Here is a 12944-nt window from a genome sequence, read left to right as displayed (position 1 = left end):
TAATTTGCAAAGATCCAATTAGGCGAGAGAAGAGTTTAGTACCTGTCATGGACAATGGGAGCAGGGATGAATTTAAATTATAATTACTTGCCCCTCTTAAATTTGAGACAGTGAAAGCATTACTTTCACTTTTACTTCCATTCCTTACTGAGATAGGCAGAATAGTGTTCCTCACATTCTTGTGTTTAGATTCCATTTTTAAAAATAACCTTACAATAAAATCCTTTAAGTTGACATCAAAGATAGGATTTATTGACAAAGCATTTAAAACTTGGGGGAAATTGCTTTGCTATTCCATTCAAACACACATGCCCTCAGGAAATTAAGGAAGACAGGAGAGGAGATAGGCCATAAATGACAGGTTTTAGTAAATCCAGAGGTATTAAAGAACAGTTCACAATTTCCTGGTGGTCTGTCCAGTAAAAGTTGCATTGTTGAGTTGGTCCAGTGGTTTTTCGTTTTTGCAGGCGAAGCGTAATCTTCTTTCCAACTTGTAGACAGTGATGGAGGATCTGAGGCAGACTGCCAACTCACCCTACAGTCCTGCTTTCTCTGTGGAGGTCAGACAGTTATTAACTTAGAATCCCAGAATCATCAATTTAAGACATTCAACAAGCTCCAATTTCAGTTCATCTGACAATGACAGGCATTTCAGGTGCTGAGTACCCATCTCAGTGGGCTAATTGGAAGGCCGTGAACCTAGCCATGAAGCTTTACCTCACCTGTCAGTGTTTCCGTTGCGAGGTGTTAAGGTAACTGTAAAAGCATCAGCTCCCATGTTAAAATCACAGATCTTGTGTTTTCCTTTGTCCTGAACTGGTTGAAAGGAGTTGACTTGTCTCCAAACCATTTGTATTCACTTTATGTAAATGTCTATACAAAGTTGGGAGTTCTGAAGTTTCTGGAAATGACTCCAGAAAGGTTATCCATTTTAGAAACAGAATTTAAACACGCAAAAAAGATAATACTTTTCTTTCTTTTCATGTGCTCTGGCCAGCACATGTGTCAAAACTTGTGTGAAAACGTGTTGTGCTGGAAAAGCACAGCCAGTCAGGCAGCATCTGTGGAGCAGGGGAATCGACATTTTGGGCAAAAGCTCTTCATCAGGTTGGGGGGTGGGGGGTGGGGGTGGAGTTGTGGTGGTGTTTGATGGTGCAGGAAAATCTCTGCCGGATGCAGAAGAATCATTTGGGGCCTTGGAGTGGAGGTGGGGGTTGTGTTATGGCCACAAGTTTTACACATCTTGCGGTGGCAAGGGAAAGTGCCAGGAGTGGAGGGTGGGTCGGTGGGGGAGCGTGGATCTAATGAGGGAGTTGGGAGGGAATGGTCTCTGCAGAATGCTGAAAAGGGTGGGGAGGAAAATATGTCTCTGGTGGTGGGGTCTGACTCTAGGGGGCAGAAATGGCAGAGGATGATGTGTTGTATCCGGAGGTTGGTGGGGTAGAAGGTGAGGACCGGGGGTGTTCTGTCCTTATTGCATTTGGAAGAGTGGGGCCCAAAGGTGAAGGTGTGGGAAGTCGAAGAGACATGCTGGAGGGCATGGTTGACCATGTGGGAGGGGAAATTGTGGTCCTTGAATGCCATCTGGGATGTCCTGGAGTGGAGTTGGTCCTCTTGGGAGCAGGTACGGCGGAGGCGGAGGAATTGAGAGTAAGGGATTGCATTTTTACAGGAGTAGGGGTGGGACGAGGTGTCGTCCAGTTAGCTGTGGGAGACAGTGGGTTTGAAGTAGATGTCCATGTTGAGTCGATTGTTGGAGATGGAGATGCAGAGGTCCAGGAAGGGAAGGGAGGTGTCTGAGATGGTCCGTGAACTTGAGGTCAAGGTGGGAGGAGTTCATGAAGTTGATGAACCTCCTCCATAACGTTTGGTTCCTGGCCCCGAATGCCTCATCTTCACCATGGACATCCAGTCCCTGCACATGTCCATCCGCCATGACAAAGGCTTTCCAAGCCTTCTGTTTCTTCCTCTCCCGCCTATCCAACCAGTATCCTTCCACCAACACGCTCATTTAATTGGCTGAACTGGTCCTCACCCTCAACAATTTCTCCTTCAAATCTTCCTATTTCCTCCAGACCAAAGGAGTAGCCATGGGTACCCACGTAGACCCCAGCTACACCTGTCTCTTTATCGGGTACCTGGAACAGTCCATATTCCGCAGTTACACTGGCACCATTCCCCATCTTTTACTCTGCTATATTGATGACCGTATCGACCACCAAAGTCAGACCCCACCGCCAGAGATATACTTCCCTCCCCATCCCTTTCAGCATTCTGCAGAGACCATTCCCTCTGCAATTCCCTCATTAGATCCCCACCCCCCACCAACTGACCCTCCACTCCTGGCACCTTCCCTTGCCACTGCAAGAGGTGTAAAACCTGCACCCACATCTCCTCGCTCACCCCAAAGGATCCTTCTACATTCGGCAGAGATTTTCCTTCACCTTCAAACACCTCATCTACTGTGTCCGTTACTCTCGACGTGGCCTCCTCTACATTGGGGAGACAGGACATCAACTTGCAGAATGTTTCACAGAACACTCCTGGGACACACATACTAAACAACCCCACTGCCCGGAGTCTGACCACTACAACTCCCCCTGCTAGTCTGCCAAGGACATGCAAGTCCTCCTGGACCTAGCCAGCCGACAACTGGAGAAAGAACACCTCATCTTCCACCTTGGGATCCTCCAATCACAAGGGATCAATGTCATTTTCACCAGTTTCCTCATCACCCCTCCCCCCCCACCCTATCCCAGATCCAACCTTCCAACTCGGCACCGCCCTCCTGAATCGTTCTACCTGTCCATCTTCCTTCCCACTTTCTGTTCTGACCTATGACCATCACCCCGCACTTGCAATGACCTATAGCATTCCCAGTCCCACCCCCTCTCCCATTTATCTCTCAGCACCCTTGGCTCCCTCATCTCACATTCCCGACAAAGAGCTAATGTTCGAAATGTCAACTCTCCCACTCCTTGAATGCTGCCTGACTGGCTGTGCTTTTCCAGTGCCACACTTTCTGACACTGATTTCCAGCATCTGCAGTCCTCACTTTCTCAATGCCAAATTTGTGGCAATGCCCAAAGGCAGTTGGTAGCGATGACCAGGCTGGCAGAGTACAGCAACAGAGAACACAGAGCCAGCAACTTTTCCTTTACGGTTCAAGTAACATGATGTCACTGGAAAAGCCTGCACTTGTTAAAAGTTAACCATATTGCTTTGGGTCTGGAATGACATTCAGGCCACACCAGATTTCTTACCTTGAAGGAGATTTGTAATTCAAATAGGTTTTTGCAATACTCAATGACAGTTACGTTGCTACTATCACTGAGACCTGCTTTCAATTCCAGATTATTTTACTAGAATTTTAAATTGTTGTGGGATTTGAATCACTGGTCCAATTACATTGCTACCACGCCACCATCTCCTGTAAAACAGAACTATCCACAAGGTATTTGACTCACTCTGCTATAATGATCCCAATTTTGTGTCGTGCTTTGAGCCACCAGAGTTTCAATAACCTTTTCCCTCACCAATACTTAATTCAGCAACAACAATACATGATGGCAGCAATGTGCCTCAGAGGGTTCACACTTTCACATGGCTGCTTTGCAAATCTCCATCTGGCCCTCCCCAAGCCATTCATTAGCTTTTTGACAAGGTTGTTTGTGGACTCTTCTGCCTCTCACTTTGAACCTTGCAGCATGTTCCAAACGCAGCAGAAGACTGACCCTCTGTCTGGGAATCAGTGTTTCCAAAGCTCACCCACTTTTGACCTCCCTCTCATGGGCAATCACAAAGAAAAAGGGAAAGAGCTGAATAGAATAATACAGAATGAGAATAAAACAAAGGACTGTGGATGCTGGAAATCTGAAACAAAAACAGAAATTGCTGCAAAAACATAGTAAGTCTGGCATATTCTGTGCTGTTCAAATAATCAAATTTCTTGCAACCAAATGCACTTCCTATGTCAAATTTCCTTACTTCTGGTACCAGTAATTTTTGTGAATATTGGGTATTTCAATCACAGGACTAGTATCTCATTCATTACTGGCGCACACTCTAGTTTTAAGTATGGCCAAGGCTTATCAGCGTTCCACAGTGTCCTCAGCTCTGCATTAGGATGGAATGATGGAAGACGCAGATTATACTAATTAGAGGATAACGGCTCTCCTGAAGATGTATTCTTCTGGCTAGTCACCTCAGAAAAGATTTGTACCTTACAAAATATGATCCCACAATTAGCAATGAAACCTAGTTGCACAAAGGCTGCTGCTGACACTAGAAGTCACTGGTCTAATACTGCATCCAACCCTTGATAAAAGGAAGGAACCTGAAGAAATTATTTTGTCACTGACTGTCACACTGTGAACACTAGCTAGAGCCCAAAGTTACAGGTATCAGATTATCCCCAGTTAACATACCAAATATGCTATCCTGTCCACTGCTCTTACAACTGGATGTCCTACTCTGTAATTCTGCCTCTCAGCTGTAAGGCTGTATGAAGGGATAGGCAGATTCAGTTGACTCTTTTATTTAACAAATACATTTTTTTGCTGATTTTGATTTTTTAAATTTTATACCACATTGCCAACTTTATACATTTTCTTTTAATTTATCAACTTCACACATTTCATTTGATTTCTTCCAATTCTGTGTAAGTCTATTTTTTCTTGGAGCTTTACCAAGTTTATTTTAATTTTTCAAGGATTCTTTCCATCTTGAATTTTAAATATTTATACCATTATTTCCCCAACTTTCTGCCAATCTGACGACTAGATTCAATTGATTAATTTCCTGTCCATCTTTATTTAATTCATATTTCCAACTGCTGACTTTAATTCTTTTTTCCAGTCATTTCTCATACTGTCCCTAAGGCTGTTTTTCATTTGTAAAACCTTAATTTCCTTAATTTTATTGAAAATAGATAACCTTGTTAGGTAAATGTATTTTCTGCTGTTCCTGAACAAATTGTTTTCAATTCTACATATATATCTCCCATCTGAGCAGATACTTCTTGTTTCAAAATAAATTAAAATAATTCCTGTAGTACTGTTATCTTCCTTGTCTCTGGAAACCTCCATATCTGGACATTGAACCTTCTGTCACGTATTTGCTATCTTTCCACTGCCCTCTGCTTCATCACTCACTATGAGATTAACTGGTGACTGCAAATTAAACTATATCCCTTTTGTTGAATGACTACCCCCTGATAATACATGGGGTTCTTTTACTACATTTTTAAGCCTCTGCAAATATCACTGTTTCTTCCTGCCAAACCCTTTCCTGTACACCATTGATAACACCCTAATATAAAACAGATTCCCTGTGTGCTGCACTTGGAAGACCAGGGAGTACGTAAGGAATACCACAAGTAATTAGTTTTATAACAACCTTAATGGGGGTAAGATACTGGGGAGTGCTAACATGGAATGCAAGTTCATAGCACCTTGAAAGTAGAGTTGCAGGTAGACAGGATAGTGAAGAAGGTATTAGGTACACTTGCCTTTATTGGTCAGTGCACTGAGTATAGGAGGTTGGGTGGTCATGTTGTGGCTGTACAGGATATTGGTTCTACCACTATCGGAATACTGCATTCAATTCTGGTCTCCCTGCTCTAGGAAAGATGTTATTAAACTTGAAAAACTTCAGAAAAAATTTACAAGGATATTTCCAGGGTTGAGGATTTCAGTAATAGGGAGAGGCTGAATGTGCTGGGGGTATTCTCCCTGGAGCAGCAGAGTCTAAGGGGTGACCTTATAGAGATTTATAATATCATGGGGGGCATGAATAGGGTGAATACTCAAGATCCTTTCCCCAGTGTAAGGGAGTCCAAAACTAGAGGGCATAGGTTTAAGGTGAGATGGGATCCAAGGTGCAACATTTTCACGCAGATGGTGGTGCGTGTATGGAATGAGCTGCCAGAGAAGCTCAGAGGCTGGTACAATTACAACATTTCAAAGCATCTGGATGGATATTTGAACAGGAAGGGTTTGGAGGATATGGGCTAAAAGCTGGCAAATGGGACTAAATTAATTTAGGATGTCTGGTCACATGGATGAGTTGGACTGAAGGGTCAGTTTCTGTCTGGACAGCTCAATGACTATGTCATGTAGTTGATGGAATAAGTTAAATCCCAGTTGTACTAGATTAAATTGTGGAATTTTAGGTTGTTTTTGGTTTTGAACTCTGTGACTTTGTCCATTATTGAAAACTGCAAATGAGACACCTTTATTTTCTATGTAGACATTTACTTTGTGTAGCTAAGCCATATTGCCTGTCAGTTAAACTATGATTAAGGAGGAACGTCAAGGATGTTCAATAGTATTTGGAAGAGGGTGATACTGCATTTACTGTTGTTGGTGAGAAATTTGTCACAAGTTTTGGTTTCACTGGAAGAGATTTTTCCTTGGTTTTTGTCATACTGAAGTGATGATCCTGGGATGTGGTAGCACTTTGGGAGGAAGCTGGCGGCTAGTAGCATAAATTTCAAAGTAAGGAAGGATTCCTGAGGTTTATCCAGGATAGGGAAGAGGTAGTGTCAGGCTTAGGAGGCAGTATCTGACTTTGGTAACATTTGTTTAAGTCTCTGAGAATTATCTGCAAACACTGAGTCCAGTGATTTCTGAATAGTTCCTGGATGAGTGAATTTCCCTATAGTGCTTTATAAGCTTGTAATGTTATGGAGACCAGAACCGTGCACAGTGTTCTACATGTAGACTGACCGTGGTCCAGTACAAGTCCTGTACTATTTTCAAATTTTATAGCCTCGGGTAAACAAAACAGAAATATTCAATGGTGAAAGAATCGATGGCATAAAGTAAAAGGAGGTGATGAGACAAATAAAGAATCAAATCATAAATCCAAAGGAGGTAGAAACTTTTCCAGAATGTTTGAGGGGAATGGAAGCAGTGACGAAGATCAAAACTGGTTAAACTTGATGTTGAGTCTGGAAGGATGTAAAGTGCTCAGCAGAAAGATGAAGTGCTTCACTGAACATTGTAGGAGGCTGGAGACAGATAGGTCAGACTGGGACAGAAAATTAAAATGACAAGCAATCAGAAAATATGAGCCACACTTGTAATCTTAATGGAGGTGCTCTACAAAGCAATTACCCAATGCAGAGGAGACCATATTCAGAGCACCAAATATAATCTGCCAAACAGAATGATGCTGTTTCACCTGGAAGAAATATTTGGGACCTGAACAGTGACCAAGTGAGTGGGTGAGAGTTCCAATACTCCCCAGTTGGCAGTTTCTTGACAATTGTCCACATTTTTGCTTCCCTCTTTTGTTCTTCTTTGCTTTAGTTTTATTTTGAAGTAATCAGGATGATTGACAGCCACTTATGCTGGCTAAAAGGTGATTATAACAAAGAACAATCACAGGAAGCGAAGGTTACATAGCAGGAATATAAGGATTACAATACTCTAATGTCACACACATTTCATGTCATACCTTTTGCATCAAAATATTCATTGTGCCAGTTTACACTGTTAGACTCATTAGGTGTACTTCGTCAGTTTACTTGCTTCTAATGTGTCCTTTAAATTGATTAGCAAAGTATTTTGCATTTTTTTTAGAATCCCTACAGTGTGGAAACAGGTACTTCGGCCCAACAAGAACACACTGACCCTCTGAAGAGTATCCCACCCAGATCCATTCCCCTATTACTCTATGTTTACTCCTTATTACTGAGCTTTGGGAGCTTCCAACTGTATCCCACAATGGATGTGCTTGAAAGCCGTTCTCTGGCCTGATGTTCACTGCACTCACAGTCCTATAAAATTGATGCTGCCAAACCTCTCCCCAGTGGCTGCAAACAGCCAGAGACCTCCAAACCAGTATGACCCAAGTTTCCAACCACATCCTTATTAGCACTCTTCTCATTCAATGTCCTCCTCCACCCCATCAACACCATAGCCAAATGCTATCCTTCTCTTGAGCTAGACCCTCTCTGGCAGATCAAGTCCTGAGCCTGACGTTGGCTCTGAGGCCTGCTCTCAACTTGAAAGCTGTTCTTGTTCCGAGCATTCCTAGGAAATCCCTTTGAAGTTGCTGAAGTGCACTTTCAGTGTAAATGGGAAAGATCTCCTAAACTTAACTTTATAAATTATTGTAGCAGTCTTTCTGTTACTTTGGGGCTCACGATCCATACTTACTTGCATATTTTTATGCTGTGAGAAACGTAGGAGCAGGAGTAGACCATTCACCCATTGAGCCTGTTCAACAATATGATCACATCTGATCACCCCATTCAAAGCTTTTTCCACAGTACCCCATATCTTTTTACATCATAAATATTTAAAACATTAATTTCTATTTTAAACATACTCAATAACTGAGCTTCTGCAGCCCTCTGTGCTAGGGAACTCCAACGATTCATAACCCTCTAAGTAAAAAAAATCCTCATTTTGGCTCTAAGTAGCTTTGACTTATTTTAAATATTCACTCAACTTTGCAACTATTTTTATCTATTTACTTAAGAGGAATGCTAAGGCATTTGTCATAGAACGATCTTCCATTTAACACAGCACCTTTCTTGCCTGGAAAGTTCCATAACACAATTCAAAAGAGCAGGTCAATTCTTCTTGATTTCTTGGCAATATTTGTCTCTCAACTAATAACCATAAAACAGTTTATATGGTTATTTTCACAGTGCTGTGTGGGAGCATGCTGTGCACAAATGTAGCTGTTGCTTTCAACATTTTTTTACAGTGACTACACTTTAGAAGTAATTAATTGGCTGCAAAATGCTTTGAGATATCCTAATGTTGTAAAAGGTGCTGCACAAACATAAGTCCTTCCTTACTTTCTTCAGCACGTCCTGAAGCACTTTGCCTCACCAATGAAGATGAGTTCAAATATAGCGCTTTGATAAGGACATGTCTGTAGCACCACACACCATACACAGTGAAGTGTCACACTTCATTTCTAGTTAAAGAAACTTTCAAATTAAACAGTCACTTACAACTCAGAACAGCTACAATTAACATATGAATGGTACCAGGAAATTAACACCTCCTTGTGGGTCATCATACAGAGAGAAGCCAAGGTAGTAACTAAATATCAGCACCTCATCCTCATACTGCTAGTAGGGCTACAGGAGCTCCTCGACATACAGGTGCAGCGGCAATTAGAAACGCATATGGCAAGTTAAGCTTCAGTGTAACAGGATTTGAATACAGGAGTAGTGAAGTCTTGCTTGAATTATATAGGAGTTTGGTCAGGAGAAAGTGAGGGCTGGAGATCTGAGTCAAAACGTGTGGCGCTGGAAAAGCACAGCAGATCAGGCAACATCCAAGGAGCAGGAAAGGCAATGTTTCAGGCATAAGCCCTTCATCAGGAATGTGGGGGGGTGCCCAAGGGGGCTGAGAGATAAATAGGAGGGGGTGGGTCTGGGAGGGAATGTGATAGGTCAATGGAGGTGGAGGATGATGGTGACAGGTCAGAGTGGAGCGGATAAGTGGGGAGGAAGATGAACAGGGAGGACAATTCAAGAGGGCGGTGCCGAGTCGGAGGGTAGGATCTGGGATTAGGTAGGGGGAAGGGGAGATGAGGCAACTGTTGAAATTGACATTGATGCCGTGTGGTTGGAGGGTCCCGACGCAGAAAATGAGATAATCTTTCTTCAGGTGTTGGATGGCTTGAATTTGGCCATGGAGGAGGCCTAGGACTTGCATGTCCTTGGCGGAGTGGGAGGGGAAGTTGATGTGGTCAGCTACAGGGCAAAGAGGTTGTTGGGTGTGTGTGTGTCCTGGAGGTGTTCTCTGAACTGTTCTGCAAGTTGGCATCTGATCTCCCCAATGTAGAGGGGATCACATCAAGAACAACAGACACAGGCCAAAGATTTGCGGTTAGGTGAACTGGCCATGCTAAATTGCCCATAGTGCTAGGTACATTAATCAGAGGGAAGTGGGTCTAGGTGGTTTATTCTTCGGAGGGTCGGTGTGGACTGGTTGGGCCGAAGGGCCTGTTTACGCACTGTAGGGAATCTAATCTAATCTTAGTATAATTTTATTTTGAATGCTTATTTATATATTTATTTACCTTGTTTTTGTTGTTAGTTATGTATTATACTGTGGTTTTTTTATATATGGAATCGTCTTTCTTGTATCTTATTTTGTGTTTTGGTAGTTAGTAGATTAGATTAGTAGTTAGTTTTTTAAATTTTATATTGATGTTATTGTACTGTGAAGTGGTTACATTATTTTGTATTAATTTTGTAATCTTGTAAAAAACTCAAAAACCTTTTTCTTTTCAATAAAAATATTTACAAAAAAATAGAATGTCAAGTATCAATCAAGCTGTCTCTTGGTCTTCTAAATTCCAGCCTTTCCAAAACTTCCTTCTAAGCCAACCTGACCATTCCATTTGGTCGAGTAAACATCTGGACTGCTTATTGCATTTCTCAGGTAAAAACAATGACTGCAGATGCTGGAATCCAGAGTCTAGATTAGAATGGTGCTGGAAAAGCACAGCAGTTCAGGCAGCATCCGAGGAGCAGGAAAATCTCAGGCAGCATCTGAGGAGCAGTAAAATCAGAATGAGAAAGGTAGCAAGCATTTCTTAATCTCTTAACCCTAAACCTTTTCTCCCCCTCAGAATCATAAGCCTCTTCGTGAAAAGGTGGTGGAAGCAGAGTCCTTTAATATCTTTAAGGAAAATGTGGATAGACTCTTGGTAAGCAGAGAGAGGAAAGTTTATTCGGGATAGGCAGGACTGTGTCATGATCAACCATGATCTTTTTATCACAGGTCTAAGTGGCCTGCTGCTGCTTCTTGTTCATATGCTGAAAATGCACAGAGGAAAATCCAAGACAGGACAATCGAGGAGCCGTTGAAATGATCAGAGATCACGTCAGAAGATCCAGCTGATGTAGATGCCAGCTTGATGGCAAGGTCTCAATTGGTTTTAGGTGTCTTCTGCAACATTATTGACTTAGGACCAGAGACGGTGAAAAACAAAACAACTAAAGTATGAGTGAGATACCGTGCCTAATTTATTTGGTAAACAACTGATATATTTTCGCTATCTCTCTGGAGTTTTGCTCCCTTTATTTCCTCCTGGCCGAAATGTGCTAACTCAGAATGCAATATCACTCCTTGTTGACATGGTCACTCTTTGGTTCTGGCTCTGAACAATAAGCCATCCTGTCATGGCTTTGTCTGGTTCGCACCAACACTCACAATATGCACATCTGGAAGCCACTGAACCGTGAATAATGAATATTATTGCTGATTTTAGACCTGTATGGGGCATAGCTGTTGAAGCTTATATCAACCTGGATTATTGTCTTAGCTACAATCCAGGTTAGAGTTAAACCAACTATAACTCAAATTACAGTGCTTTCATATCTGAATCAGAAAGATGTGTTTTAAGTTCTACACTAGGATTTGAGTAAACTAGCACTCTGTACACTACTGTTGGGAGTGCTGCTATCTTTTGATTGAAACTGCCCTCTTAAGTGGACATAAATGACCTCATGGCACAAATTGGAAGAAGAGCAAGTCAGATTTTTCCAGTGCTTTGGCCAGTACGTATCCTTCATTCAACATCATAAAAATAGATTATTGGGGGTAATCAACTTGTGCTGTATGCAAATTGGCTACTGTGCCTTCTGAACCATAGTGGTGGCACTCAAAAATACTTGCTTGGCTATAAAATGCTTTGGTTGTGAAAGGTAATACATAAATGCGAACCTTTCTATATTCTGGTATGAGTTTTTTTCTGTAGTTGTGGGAGAAATTTTGCATTTACACAGAAAATGACCGAAGTCCCACAATCCAAAGATGTGCAGATCAGGTCAATTGGCCATGCTCAGTTGCCCATAGGTTAGGTGCATTAGTCAGAGGGAAATGGGTCTTGGGTGGGTTACTCTTCGGAGGGTCGGTGTGGACTTGTTGGGCCGAAGGGCCTGTATCCATACTGTAGGGAATCTAGTCTAATCTAAAAGGCACTGCGGCAGCACAACAAATGAACTGATAAGAGTCATAGATTGGGAAGAGGCCATTCACCCTCAACAATGACCATGCCAGCCCTCTGCAATGTCAGTATAGCGAGCCCCATCAAGTCTTGAGGAAAACAATTCGTGGACAATTAGACGTGGGGTTGGGGGTTGGGGTGGTGTGGGGGTCCTCTACGGCCAGCAAAATGATTGGGAGCCCGACGGTGAGGAGGTGCTGCCGAACCTGAGAGACAGGGCAGCTTTGTGAGCAAAACACTGGGGCGTCTCGTCAAATCTGCGCCAGTTGGTCGGAGTGCCACTTCCCGCCAGCCTTTCCTCGGATGCTGCCTGAACTGCTGTGCTCTTCCAGCACCACTCCAATCCAGATATCTGGTTTCCAGCACCTGCAGTCATTGTTTTTTTTATCTCTATATCAGTACAACTATTTTCTCTTCAGTGATTTATGCAGGCCACATTTAAATCCGCCTCCCCTCCCCCACAGGTAGCATTATTCCTGATGCTAACCTCTCTCTCTCTGTGAAAGCCACACGTCGACATTGCTTCTCTTGTCAATCACCTTGAAGCTGTGCCTCCTCTGGACCTCCACCAATGGGGGGACATTTTCTCCCTGCCTACACAGTCGAGATCCCTCGTGATTTTCAACACTCCTGCCCAATCTCAGTTACTGTACATGAAAAAGTTGACAGGCGATCAGTTCCAACGCCATCAGCAACGCGTTACCATGGTGCCAACTCTCAAAGGATCCTGGGATACCGGAGGACCTCTCCTGGCTCCTCCGAGCGCTGATTGCGGCTGAGCGCGGTCCCCAGTGATCGCTGGGATACCGGAGGACCTCTCCTGGCTCCTCCGAGCGCTGATTGCGGCTGAGCGCTGTCCCCAGTGATCGCTGGGATACCGGAGGGCCTCCCCCTCGGATCCTCCGAGCGCTGATTCGACGCCAACGTGTCTGGAGGCGGTGCGTGCAGGCTCCCCC

At 43.2% G+C, this 12944-nt stretch overlaps 1 long non-coding RNA gene across 1 annotated transcript; it reads right to left on the bottom strand.

Annotated features, from left to right (window-relative positions):
* Nucleotides 1-224: 224 nt before the first annotated feature.
* On the bottom strand, nt 225-12886 carry LOC140479147 (uncharacterized). The gene is made up of 2 exons (XR_011960953.1): nt 12476-12886; nt 225-552 (listed from the first exon to the last, which is right to left on the bottom strand). It is a non-coding gene; the product is annotated as an uncharacterized lncRNA (long non-coding RNA).
* Nucleotides 12887-12944: the final 58 nt, after the last annotated feature.

Source organism: Chiloscyllium punctatum, chromosome 6 (assembly GCF_047496795.1).
Source record: "Chiloscyllium punctatum isolate Juve2018m chromosome 6, sChiPun1.3, whole genome shotgun sequence".
NCBI classification, from domain to species: Eukaryota; Metazoa; Chordata; class Chondrichthyes; order Orectolobiformes; family Hemiscylliidae; genus Chiloscyllium; species Chiloscyllium punctatum.
The sequence above is the reverse complement of the archived record's forward strand: the minus strand, read 5'-3'. Positions and strand labels throughout refer to the sequence as shown.